The sequence below is a fragment of the Rattus norvegicus genome, chromosome 1 (assembly GCF_036323735.1).
Source record: "Rattus norvegicus strain BN/NHsdMcwi chromosome 1, GRCr8, whole genome shotgun sequence".
NCBI classification, from domain to species: Eukaryota; Metazoa; Chordata; class Mammalia; order Rodentia; family Muridae; genus Rattus; species Rattus norvegicus.
In genome coordinates this window covers 260,126,612-260,140,651 of record NC_086019.1, presented here as the reverse complement: position 1 = coordinate 260,140,651, position 14,040 = coordinate 260,126,612, and the positions used below count along the sequence as shown (strand labels likewise).

The 14,040-nt window shown below is 35.5% G+C and overlaps 1 non-coding gene across 1 annotated transcript; it reads left to right on the top strand.

Moving 5' to 3' along the window:
- The first annotated feature begins 13,584 nt into the window (after positions 1 to 13,584).
- LOC120100146 (U6 spliceosomal RNA) lies at positions 13,585 to 13,691 on the top strand. Its single transcript, XR_005499939.1, has one exon. It is a non-coding gene; the product is annotated as a U6 spliceosomal RNA (small nuclear RNA).
- Positions 13,692 to 14,040: the final 349 nt, after the last annotated feature.

Genomic DNA, 14,040 nt, shown 5'->3' with positions numbered 1-14,040 from the left:
AACCACTCTGGAAATCAATCTGGAGGTTCCTCAGAAAATTGGAAATAGACTTCCCTGAAGATCCAGCTATACGAGGGCCACCTTATCTGTGATATGCAGAAGCTGGAAATAACCCGATGTCCCACGACAGAAGAATGAATACATAATATGTGGTTCATTTACACAATGGAATACTATTCAGCTATTCAGAATGAGGACATCCTGAGTTTTGCAGGCAAAAGGATGGATGTGAACAAGCAGCTGACTGAGACACATGACGATACACCCAACTGTTGGACTTGGAGTTGGGGATCCCTGTGGTTAAATTAGAGAAAGGCTGGAAGAAGCTTAGGAAGAGGGCAAACTCCTAGGAAGACAAGCATTCTCAAATAACCTGGACCCCTGAGATCTCTCAAAAACTGAATCACGAAAGGGGCAGCACACACTAACTGATTTGAGCCCCACCTCCAACTCCACCCTGACACATATACAGCAGAAGACTGCCTGGTCTGGCCTCAGTGGGAGAAGACATGCCTAACCCTTGAGAGACTTGAGACCCCAGGTAGTAGGGGGTGGGTGTAGGGGTGGGGACAGGAAGGCGGAAGAATGGGATGAGGAACTATGGAAGGACAAACCAGAAGGTGGGTAGAAACTGGATTGTAAAAATAATAGTAATAGTAATAGTAATAATAATAATAGTAATAATAATAATAATAATGAGAATTAAATCCAAATCTCAATCTCATGATATAAGTGGAATAAAAGGTAAATTTGGTTTTTGAAAGCAAAAAAAAAAAAAAGGAATTTGGAAGGAAGGTAATGTTATTACGCCTTATTACATTATGTTTTAATCTCTTCCTGGGAGGAGCTTTACACCTTCAAATGCACATGTATCTCTGGTTACAAGGAAAGAAAAAAGAAGCCCCCTTAAAAAGTGTTTAACTGTTTGGAGGACTCTTCTGATCTGTGGGAATTGCAAAGCACCTTGCACCTAATTTGTGTCAACAGGCCTTTTTTTCTTGTTAGTGAAACCATTTAAAGCTTTTAAAATAGTTTGTAGTTTGCATATAATTACAGCACAGGCTATTTAGTCTAATTTAAAATATAGCTTTCATTACAATTGAAAAGACCTTGAATGCTTGATATTGAATTTACCTTTAGGCAACCATATACTGTCCATCATCCCGTAGTCTCCTGTTATGTGTAAGCTGCCAGATTTGATACTTTGTCACTAGCTGCTAGCACTCGATACTACAAAGTTTCATTTTATACTATCAGTGGACTTCCTGAAAGTAGCATTGGTCAGAGAAAAAGACTTGACAGGGGCCCTGTTTAAAAAGTATCCAATCAGAGGCACCTTAATGATCTTTTCTTGTGTCTTCTGATTTTTTTGTTTTGTTGGTTTCCTTTTAGTTTCTTTCTTTTTAATGCATCTTCCAATATATAGAAATGATAGGTTTTCACCAGATATAAGCAACCTCAATGGGAAAAGAAGATAAAAAACATTGCTTAAATATATTATAAAAATAGTCCATCCTTTAGTGACTTATCTCTAGCTTTCTTGTTTGCTAAATCTTGTATTTCCCCTGGTAGTTGCTGTTGAAATGATATAAATGTTCATGAGGTGGGAGAATGAAAGATTCCTCCAGAGGCATATGACAGAGGTAATGAAAATTAACATCAGATTTTCACCTGCAACCTGAGATTGCCCCTTTGAAAAAGTGTGTGACAAATGTGGAAATGTGTGCTATCAGTCTTTCCTTCCCCTGTGTTGAAATAAATAAAGCTGTTTTATGATCCAGAGGAGATTATCAATATGCTTCTGACATTTTCTCTCACCTGCTGTCTTCTGTTTCTGCCTCATGGGGGAGAAGGGACTGCTTCTTTTCTAGTTCTTCATATTTTACAGAGAAAAGAAGTGTTCTTCACATTACAGAGAGTCAAGCACAATGGCAACGGAAACAGTAGAGGCATTATAATATTTACTCAAGAGTCTTGAGTAGTTAACAAGTTTCTTCATACAAATACAGAGTAAGAGGATAATCTCTGATCACAAGGAAATGTACATGATTAATTCATGGAACATTGCTGTTATTTCTGTCTTAGTTTTACCCAAAAATATCTCACTGTGGATTTCGTTCTAACATTTTCCAAACTAACATCTTTGTATTCATGAGAACATTGGTATTGAGAGTTTCAGCTGGAGACTTCTGTTCACATGCGATGGAAAAACAGACAAACAAAAAACAAAACAAAAACAAAAAACAAGCTTAATTCAGGAAGGATGTGTGTCTCATTCGCATGTGGGACTAACGATCTGTAAATAACTAGGAGAGAAACCTTGAGTAGGCTCCTAAAGGACTGCTATGTCTGACAGAAGACTATTAGTTATAGAGAGAAAAGCTTGTTTCTAAGCTCCGAATGTGGGTATGCTTCTTGACCTTGAGAAGGCCTACTAAAATCATGAGCTACCAGATGCTAACCTTGGAGTTTTGTCAATGCCAAATGAATAGAAAGTTCACTTCAATGTTAAGAGCGAACCTTCTACTTGATGAGGAGATAAACATAAAGAGCACACGCTCTTCCTTACTCCTACATGGCAAGAAAGGAAAGCAAATTTTTTCAATATGCAAATAATAAATAATTATATTATTTTAATGTAAAGGAAAAATTAAACTCTAAAGTAGCCTTCATTTTATATGAAAATCGTTTAATATGCCAAATCATGGTGATAGACTCATATCAGGTTTGTAGGTAGTACTAAAGGGCTATGGTTTATTTGTTTGTAATAAACAAAGCTTTTTATCTTATTATGAACTAGTTATGAAGCTAAACTACCTGTATATCCCATTAAATTTTGTTTAAACAGAGGTTTCATTGGCTTCATGGTCCTTGGATAAAGTTATCCTAGAAATATGTGTCACATGTATACTGCCAGTAGCATGTTCCTGTGGAAGGGCCCAGGCCTAGAATATAAAATAAAAAGTGGGGAGAGTAAAGTAATTAAAGCTTTGTATGAATATTCTTTTATTTTTTAAATAATTAACCATCAGAGAGGGGTGCCCTAGAACCCTGAGGTTATTCAATTTAGTACCAACGATGTTAAAGTTGGTTAAGACTGAGGAGAAAAGATAGTCAAATTTAAACACTGGGACATAGCTCTGGGAAACTTCAAGAGAAATAATCTGAATGTAAATCAGAATGAATAAATTAAGTAAAGATAAACATGGAAATCGTAGATTTATTTTAATAACTTCCCATCCAACTTCACTTTTATATAAAAAGTAAGACAGTGCTGGACTCCAGGGACTGAAGACAAAGAGACAAGGAAAGAAAGACATGGGGGATGGAACTCTTGACTCCATGAGCAGCAAGGAAGTCCTTGTGCTGCAAAGGTGGCAGTAACAATTCAACGGATTGATGGAGAAGTGACCATATGGAGCCAAGACAGAGGCTACACTCCTGAGAGAGCTTCTGAGATAATCAGTGTATGCCAGGAAAAGAAGCCCATGCAGAGTCAGGAACCTAAGGCATCACTGTGATGCCCTGGGAGTCATTACCCTATTGCTCCACAAGCAACTTGAGCAATCAAAGAACATTAGGACTAGCAAAGAGGTGTTACTATGAGATTATGAGAAATCCAGAGGTTGGGAAGGGTTGGAAGACATTGGTGTTATTGCCAAAGCAAAGCAACGATACTTCTCTAACTGCTACATTTAGTTAACACGACAGGAAGTTCAATAAAGACAAGATTGTGTCTTGATTTCCATTCTCTCCATGGCTTTTCCTACTCCTGATTCCCCCATCATTCCACTTCCCGCCACATCCCCTCTCCCACCCAGTTCTCACCCTTCATTCATCTCTAGTATCTATTTTATTTCCCCTTCTGTGAAAGATGCAACCATTCTCCCTTAAGCTTTCCTTATTTCTTAGCTTCTTTGAGTATGTGGATTATAGCATAGTTATCCTATACTTAAGGGATAATATCAATTTATAAGTGAGTACATATTATGCATGTCTTTTTGTGTCTGGGTTGCCTCACCCAGGATGATATTTTCTAGTTCCAACAATTTGCCTGCAAAATTCATCATCTTTTTGTTTTTAATAGCTGAGTAACATTCTGACATAGATGTAACATAGATGAACCACATTTTCTTTTTTCCCCATTTTTTCTTTTTTTTCCTTTTATTGGATATTTCTTTATTCAGTTGACAGACATCTATATCCGGGAGAAAATCTCGAGGACATGCCAGAGACCAGGGATCGGGGGAATCTCCAGGGTGTCTATGGGGGGCTACTCTAGCTGAGATTCCTAGCAGTTGGGGATATGGATCCTGAAGTGGCCACTTCCTGTACCCAGGCAGGACTCCCAGTGGAGAGATAAGGTTAGCAAGCAACCCATCCACAAAACTTTTGACCCAAAATGTTTCCAGCCTACAAGATGTGCAGAGACAAAGACCGAGCTGAGAAGGAAAGAATGGCCAACCAATGACTGGTTTAAATTGAGGCTTATCTCATGGACAAAAATGGGCACTATTAATGATATTCTGTTACACTTCCAGACAAGAACCTATTATCACTGTCCTCTGAGGGACTCCACACAGCAGGCAATGGAAACAGATTCAGAGACCCACAACCAAATATTAGATGGAACTGAGGGAGTCTTGAGGAAGAGTTGGGAGAAGAAATGAGCAAGGCAAAAAGAACTTGGTATACACAGAAAAACCCACAGAGTCAACTAACCTGGACATTTGGGGCCTTCCATAGACTGAGCCACCAACCAGAGTGACCATAGACTGGACCTAGATCTCTGCACATATGTGCATATATGCTTATGTGCAATTTGACCTTCATGTAGGTCTCCCTTAACAGGCTCAAGAGCTGTCCCTGTTGTTCTTATACTGCTAACCAGGCAGTCTTTTCTGGCCTCAGTGGAAAAAGATGTGCCTAGTCCTGCAATGACTTGATGTGCTGGTGTGTATGGGGTTGATACCCAGAGGAAGGATGCCCTTTCTCAGAGGAGATGGGGTGGGAGGAATCCAGGAAAGATCTGCATGAGGAGATACTGGAAGATGGGGAAGCTGAGTCTGGGATGTAAAGTAAATAAATCAACAAATTTTAAAGGAGATTCTGCCTAGAATCAGTAGCAACACACAGAATTGACAGCTGAAGTAGAGTAACCATCATAACATAAGAAAGAAGAGAAGCAAAGTTTCAATAGCCATAAAGGACTGTAATAGCTGCCATTGATTCAATAACAGCCAACTTCTGTTTAAAGCTAAACAGACAATAATGAATTTCAGATTCCCTAAATAGCCTACAAAGTGAGTGTAATACAAAAAGACTACTACCAATGGGAAGATGTAAAAACATTATGCTTTATGGGAGAAAATAATCTAGTTGATTAGAAAAAGAACTCAAAACACACCATTATATCTAAACAGAAAACAAGATCTTCAAAACAACCACTGAATTCATTTTGAAACTTTAAAGAAAATATATTAATAATAAATGAAAAAATAAGGAACCTCTGGAAAAGCCCAGAGCCCATCAATTGAATTCTTGACAAACAAAACTGTTTAATTTTTCTCTTTTTTCTTGTATTTTCTTCTTTTATTTATTAATCATTTTCTGTTTATGTTTCAAATGTTATTCTTATATCCTGTCCAACCTCCACAAAGTCCCCTTCCCTTTGCCTCTAACAAGGTGCTCTGCCCCCTACTGAATCCTGTCTCACTCCTCTAGCATCCCCCTTCTCTGGGTCATCAAACCTCCAAAGGACCAAGCACTTAAAGCCACAAATCAAGTAACAAAGTGTGATGAACACTGAATGATGTAAACTAAGAAAGGATGAGAAAACACAGAGCAAAGCAAAACAGACAATGGTAAGCAACAAGACAGAGAAATGACAAAATGATAGGGGAAGATGCTTGGTATGAAGACTTACAAACAGTCTTGATCTGAGTGACCCAGATGGCTAAAAGAGAAGACCAGCATGGGCAAGTTTTTCCCTGACCTTGCATAACTGTGACCATACTCATGGACACATTGATGCACATAGTAAGTTTGTCAATGTCATTGGAAATGTGCAAGATCCACATAATGCATATATTCCTAAGGTGACAGTTAATAAACAGATAGGTATTCAATAATGATGTAATGCCTTGCACTCTAATGTAAAGTGACTGGGGACTTGGGATATTGGTAAGAAATAATAGATTAGGAAGACCATTGGAATGTGGGGACAAAATTGCCTCTAGGTGAAAACTTCAAGTGGATAGGATTTAGTCAAATCTATTTAGTGAAATGTTTTAAAACAAATGCAAATAAGAAACATATTAATGAAAATTTAAAATACGGTAAAAATAAGGAAAATATAAGTAATGTATATGGTTTTGGACTTGCTCAGTAAAAAAAAATTAGAAATGTACAGGTGATTTCTACTAGATATTTTATAAATAGTTGCATTCATATTACACCAACGTTTTCAAAAATAAATATTACATGACTCCTCCCTTGCCAAATGAAGGCAGCATCGTCTATCAACAAATTTTGATAATAGTGATCTTAGTAAGAAAAATCATTATCCAATGTTCTAGTTTTGAGTTTAGTATGAAAATATAAAAGTATTATTAGCAAAATAATCTTAAAAAATTTGAATAATTATAAATTGGATTATTTGAGAATATGCAAAAATTTACATTTTAGCAAAGTAAAAACTGTGTGATTATTTTAATATATATATTCAAATATATGTATATCTCAAAAACTAAAGTGAATCCAAGGTTGAAAAGGATATGTAATGAACAAAAGTTAATTTTATTTACAAAGTTATAATTTATTTCCTGATCACATGGCTTTCTATCAGATAATTATTTCAAGCTCTGCTTGACAATAAATTATCAGGGAAAGAAAAGCATTGTAAGAATTTGGAGATATGCTTTTTATTTTGAGTTCCTGCCAAAGTACAAATTGAAAAGAACTGGATCATTAAATCTGAAGGTCAAACAATAAATAAGAATTTGTAAGTTTGTAGAATATTTCCCATAAATATTTGTTTTAAATAAAATTTTGATTACTGATATCTATTAAACTTGAATCAAATGTGATTTCTTTTCATAATTATAGAATCTTAGGTCCTAAGAGATATTAAAATTAATAAACAGCATTATTAAAATGAACCTATAACAAAAAAACCTTCTGATACGAAGAACTAAATGTATACTACAAAAGAAAAAGGGAAAATTCCTTTTCCATTTGTTTTAAATTGACAATGGTTATACTCCATTATTACAGCATTTTTATGGTAATTTATCAGATTTGAGGGAATAAGTCAATGAAAGTGTGAGAAAAGTATATTCAGTGGCCTGGAAATACATCATTGAATTTTAATAAGAATGAAATATCATAGCAGTAAAACTATATGAATTATTAACACAATTTTTAGTGCTTTTATGAATGTATCATTGTGTTCTAGCAAAATCATGCAATGTTTTAATAAAAGCTCTACAGAAAAAGAATTCTGGAAAAGGCACACAATCTCCCAATTTATCTAGCATCCACTGAGTATGTTGCATAATTGTTATTTAAAATTCTGCATTAGGGATTGGTTCTAAGGCTGTCTCAATTCAATTAGGCTCCCAAAGGTCTCTCTCCCAGATGTTGAGGGTCTCTGCCCCCAGCTGGATTTGATTGGCAATAAAAAATTGCTGTACAGCCAGTGACTGAGCAGGTAGACTGAGGCAGGACCTGGGGATTTTTGCAAGAGAGAGGAAAGGAGGAAGAGATATCTGTGATGGGAAAGAAGAAAGACCAGACCTAAAGGCCCACGAACGTGTGAGAATCAGGGGAAGTGGCCACAGGGTCCACTTCCCCAATTGTCTTTGGGGTAGCATAAATGGAATATATATTTTAAAAGATGTTAACTCAGAAGTACCAAAAAAAAAATGTGTCCTAGCAGTGGAAAGGAAAGGGTTAGTGTGTGTGTGTGTGTGTGTGTGTGTGTGTGTGTGTGTGTGTGTGTATTTCATTTGAGAATCTAGCTAGCCAAATTACCACTACAATTCTGCATAATAATGAGATCAAAGCATTCCATCCTGCAGAAAGCTCTTCAAGCAGGAAGGTAAACAAAATAGTTCCAGGAAGTCCCTAAACAAAGCAAATTCACTAAGCCTCTCTTTTCCACAGTAAGTGATAACACTTTGCAAAAGGTTGAGCCCTGTGCAGATTTTTAGATTTGTGATCAATCACTCAGGCTGGTGTGGGCTTTGGTGATGCAGTTGTCTTTGAATAATTTCTGCTTCTTTAAGTAACCACTAACCTATATTTATGTAAGTAACCCCAATAAAACTCATTTGTTCACTTAGTTGGACTTTGGTGGTGTCTGTACTTTGGTCTGTTTTGAAAGTTTAGAATATTCTAGAATTATTAGGGCTACATCTTGCAGTTTGGTTTCAGTTTTTCTTTGTTTTTTTATCCCACATAGTAATAAACTCTGCATTGTGATTAATATTCCAGTAATTCAGATGACTTACTGGGTTACAGTGATAGAAAAAGCTCCCATATTTATCAAATCAGTTCAGTGTCCTCGAGGTATGATAAATTTTCCCGAGATCATTAATTGTGTTCATGTTCATGTAAACATTTGAGCAGGGTGGTTTCTGTGATAAACGAGCTCCGGTTTCCAAGGTTGTGACTTGGGTAAGCAGTGAAGACAGGTGCACAGGTGCTGAGAAATGGAACACCCCAAAACCATCAAGACTGAGATCAAGGAGTCAGTGGTACCTCCACATATTATCTCTGTTATCTCAAATATTAGTAGTTTGTCATGTTCTGCAACGCATTACCTATTGAATTCTCAGTTATTCAAGAGAGGATTACTCTGTTTTCAGTTTTGTTTTTTCTATTTATATTCTAGTTCCAGATGGCTTCTGTAATTGGTTTATTACCTTTGCAGATGTTTGAGACAAATTTAGGGCCCAAGCCAATTACGGATTGCAACAGCTAGTGGAAGCAAACTTTAGAATTTATTTCTCACTGTGAGCTAACAAATATCTCACATATGTTAACTCTATCTTTTAGAGATCTCAAATCCAATGAATGTGTCTTAATTTTAGGCATGTGTTACTAAGATATCAAAATTCTATAAATATCTCTTTAATGACTTTGATTTATAAAAGTTGAATTTAGTAATCAATAATCATAAAATTGCCTTTGGTTTCTTACCAAAGTTTGTAAATAGTAGCTGTTTAAATTCTTAGGTCATTTTCCCAGTATTTTCTCAGCTATCTTCAAAGGAAATACAGACATGACATATTACCTCTCTATTTCTAATAAATAGGATGATGATTTGAATTGATATGAGATAATTTGCTCATATAGCTCTCTCACTAAGCAAGAACTCTGGTCTCAAAACAGAGTTCTCCGTTTATTTGTTCTATATTATCCGTCATCTCTTACGTTTAGAACACTGACTGCATGCAAGCAAGTTGATGTCCTTTTAAAACACAGTCTTTCACACCGTTTTATTAACAGTAAAGAAATGATTTGTCTTTGTAAAATAACTACTCATATATTTTGAAATCAGTTCATTCCATAATGAATGTCAGAGAAATGCTGCCGTGTTACCAGAATCATGACTAGGATGAGTTCTAGGGATTTCCTGAGGTACGGACATAGATTCAATGAGTCCTTTCATATTTACCTTTCTATATTTAGAACTGGTCCTCTAAATTTAAGTGATAGAAAATTTCAGAAGCAGGACACAATGGTTGGAAATGATATTAGGTTATGTCAATATATCTGTAGGGTGAAAACCAAACTGAATAGTCAGGGTATTTCTCCTGTGAATAAGTTTTAATGCTACCACAGGTGTACTTGCTTTTACTTTTTAATCTACATATGACCTCTTTTCTCAAATTCCCCATCACCAGTAAGCCTTGTATCCTAAGGCCTCAACCAGACATAGACAAATTGTTGTGTCATGTCAAAGAACTTCCAGGTCTGTGAAATAAATCAATGCATTATACAGAGCCCGCTATAACAACATATCACAGTCTAATGCTAGGTCCATCTTCCTTATTAGTATGGGAACAACTCCTAGAGTAGCATAATGTCTATTTCACTTACACTATTGACCTAGAATACTTGAAGTCTGGTAACATTTCTTATCTATGAAGATCTTTTCAATGTCATTCTTTGACTAGTAAGATACTAGAGAGTATAGAACAGAGGCTGTATGTGTGTCATGTATCTCTGATAAAAGAACCTACATAATTTGAATAATTACAAATTACTCTATGAACCCAAGGGTACACAGAGAGAGAGAAAAGACAGAAAGAGAGAGACAAAGAGACAGAAAGACAGAGAGAGACAAGGAGACAAAGAGACACAGAGAGAAGCTACTGGACATAATTTGGACTTGGTAGACTGAGGTCATCTATAATATGGTTTCTGTATCCTTTTTTGTCTACCTATCATTTTTTAACCTGTTAGAAGTTTCAGATTATTGTCCATCTGAAATTAATTTTTATAGAATACGTGGGACTAAAATTTGTTAAAACATGTTTATGATGGCTTTCAATCGGTTTTAAACATTCTCTATTTAATTAACTAAATAACAACCTTGGGGCTTTTGTGATAATCTTGTTAATTTTTCTTCACATTTTTCTTTTGTTTGTGAATGTATCATTTTGGTCTTCCCTGATGTTTGTTACATTTATTACCATATCATTCCTTTGGCTAAAACTTCATTTTATTTGTAACAATTTTCATTGAAGATTCTCAATGCTTTTTAGTACATGGTATTTATTGATTTTTTTGAATTCTAGATATGTTGATTTCATTTAAAAATATCTAGTAATTCTTTCAGAATTTTATGGAGGCAGAGTAATTGTAACTTTTACTGTAATCATTTGGGAAATGGATCAATTGATTACAAAAAAAATAGAGAAGCCTCCACTTTTGAAAATATTAAGGAAAAAGACCCCTTGGCTAGGTTGTGATTGAATGTTTGGTCACAACTCACAGTATATTTTAAGAAGCTTGGTAAACTTATAAGAGGCAGATTTGGTTATAGGATATAGGTCTGTCAGGAATTTATACCTTGTTCCTTTTCTCTTCTTTCCCCTCTGTTTCCTCTGTTAATGCAGAAACAGTCCTCTCTACCAAATGCTCAGGCTATTCTGCTCAGGACAGGAGGATAAAGGAACCATAGACTGAATTGATTCAAACTCTTAGTTAAAAAAATTCTTTCCTCTGATATGTCAACTATTTTGTCCGAGCAGCAAGTATACTAATTAACACACACACACACACACACACACACACACACACACACACACACATACACATCACACACACACATACACATACACACACATACACACACACTCACACACACACACACACTCATACACACACTCTCTCTCTCTCACAAACACACACACTAAAACCTATACTTTCTTAGAAAGAAATAGTGAGGAAAATTTTAAAGCCTTTTATAACAAGAAAGTAAATAAAAAAATGCGAAAAGTACCACAAGATTTTTTTTAAAAAATATATATTCTGGAAACTTCAGTTTTTGTGTACTTCATATTTTCCAATGAATTTAATTATAGGAAAATAGTATACTAAATAATGGGTGTGCATTTACATTTCTTTCTACTGCTGAATGAAGGGAAGATAGTCTGTGCGGCAGAGCTTAAGTGATTTGAGCTCCATCCTAGGGAGGTATCTATCAAGCCTGTTTCTGTTTTTCCCCATGAGTGTGTATTAAATTGTTGACAGTGAGGGAAAGTGATACTTTGTAATCCTTTTCTGTGCCTTTGGTACTACATTCCTCTGATGGTTTTACAAAATAAAATTAACAAACTTAAACTTTCTATCATTCAAAAATGTAAACAAAACATGGGTTCTCAACCTCTGGACCATGACCCAATGGAATCAAGTGACCTTTTCACAGGTTTATCATATTAGATATCTTGCATATCAAATATTTGCATTATGATTCATAACAGGCCAAAATTGCAGTTATTAATTACCAATGAAAATCACTTTATGGTTGCAGTAATCACACCATAGGGACTCTATTAAAGGGTCACAGCATTAGGGAGGTTGAGAGGACTGATACCACATATCTGCCACTTAAGCTGCTTTTTTTATTTAATGGTTTGTGACTTTACTCTTGCAATTAATCCCTCCTCAACAGTTTAATTTTCAGTTGATCAATGCTGTTATTTAAAATTCTTACAGCCTAACATTTAGTAGTTCAGTGCTTTCTTATTGCAATTTGCAGTTCTGTTTGTGAAAATATCTCTTCATTCATATTTGCTCAAGTTTTTGTATATACACAAAAGCATTTTTTATCAAAGCATTTTTTCAGAAATAAAATACTAACACTTTTTTTTCCTTTTCTTTTTTTCGGAGCTGGGGACCAAACCCAGGGCCTTGCGCTTGCTAGGCAAGCGCTCTACCACTGAGCTAAATCCCCAACCCCCACACTAACACTTTTATAAGTATAATTATCATAGTACTGCATAAACAATTTTGTCATTTAAAGTGTGTGAATTATTGCTTATACTTATTATCTCAAATTTTAAGAGGCAATGGGCTGAGAATTAACAAGAGAACCATTTGCCTTACACATTCAGTCAGTGTGATTTGCTGTTAGGAAGCACATACATATACCTTTATATTGCTGTGTTTGAGAAAACAAAATTGATGACTGATCCATTTGATCTTGCTTTCTTATGACTACTGAAAAGACTAAGTGGATATTTTCCCCATAATATTCTTTTTGGTTATTTTGCCAATTTAAAAATAATTTATTTTGCTTTGAATATTATATATGCATATACAACATTTTATTATAATATCTATTTCAAATAAATTCTATTTCTGCCTTCCTGCCTCAATCATTAGTTGTCAGTTTTATTTATTTATTTATTTATTTATTTATTTATTTATTTATTTATTTGCATTCATGTGAGCTTACTGTCTGTTTTGCTGTGTTTAATTCTGTTAATGACTTATAGAACTGATTGGGCTATGTTGAACTACCTTTGCCTTCTAAGAAAAGCTCTGCTAAGTTTTAAAGAGAACACTTTTCTTTGAATGACAATTAATCCAGAAATTAACAGCAACTCAGAGTACTGAGCATAGTTGACCATTATATCCTCAGACCTAAGGAACATAATGGAAGTGAGATCAGAATAATTGTTACAGCTAGAAGGCAGGGAAGAAAGCCATGGTGTGCTATTTGCCAAATATGGAAGTCACTGTAATAATTCTATCACATCAGCTGTGGCTCCCTGCACTTGGCTTATACGAGACTAGACCAGACAACAGTCAGTTAAGGATTGGATAGGCCTCACGGGGTCTTCCCTCCTCCCATGGAATAATTCACTATGGCTGCATTCCGTAGGAGGGACAATCTGTTCTTCAGTTGTGTACCCAAAGATAAGACCATTTAGCTCCAACAGGAAGTTCTGAAAGAAAAATCCCACAGACGCACTTCATTAAACTCAGTGAGTCATAAAAAGAAAGAAAGAAAGACAAAAGCAAAACAAAACAACCAAAAAGCAAACACAAAGAAAACACAAAAGAGTGCTCGCTTCGGCAGCACATATACTAAAATTGGAACGATACAGAGAAGATTAGCATGGCCCGTGCGCAAGAATAATACGCAAATTCATGAAGCGTTCCATATTTTTAAAAGATTTGTACAATAAGAACTTCAAGACTCTGAAGAAAGAAATTAAAGAAGACCTCAGAAGATGGAAAGATCTCCTCCCATGCTCATGGATTGGCAGGATTAATATAGTAAAAACGGCCGTTTTACCAAAAGCAATCTACGGATTCAATGCAATCCCCATCAAAATACCAATCCAATTCTTCAAAGAGCTAGACAGAACAATTTGCAAATTCATCTGGAATAACAAAAAACCCAGGATAGCTAAAACTATCCTCAACAATAAAAGGACTTCAGGGGGAATCACTATCCCTGAACTCAAGCAGTATTACAGAGCAATAGTGATAAAAAACTGCATGGTATTGGTACAG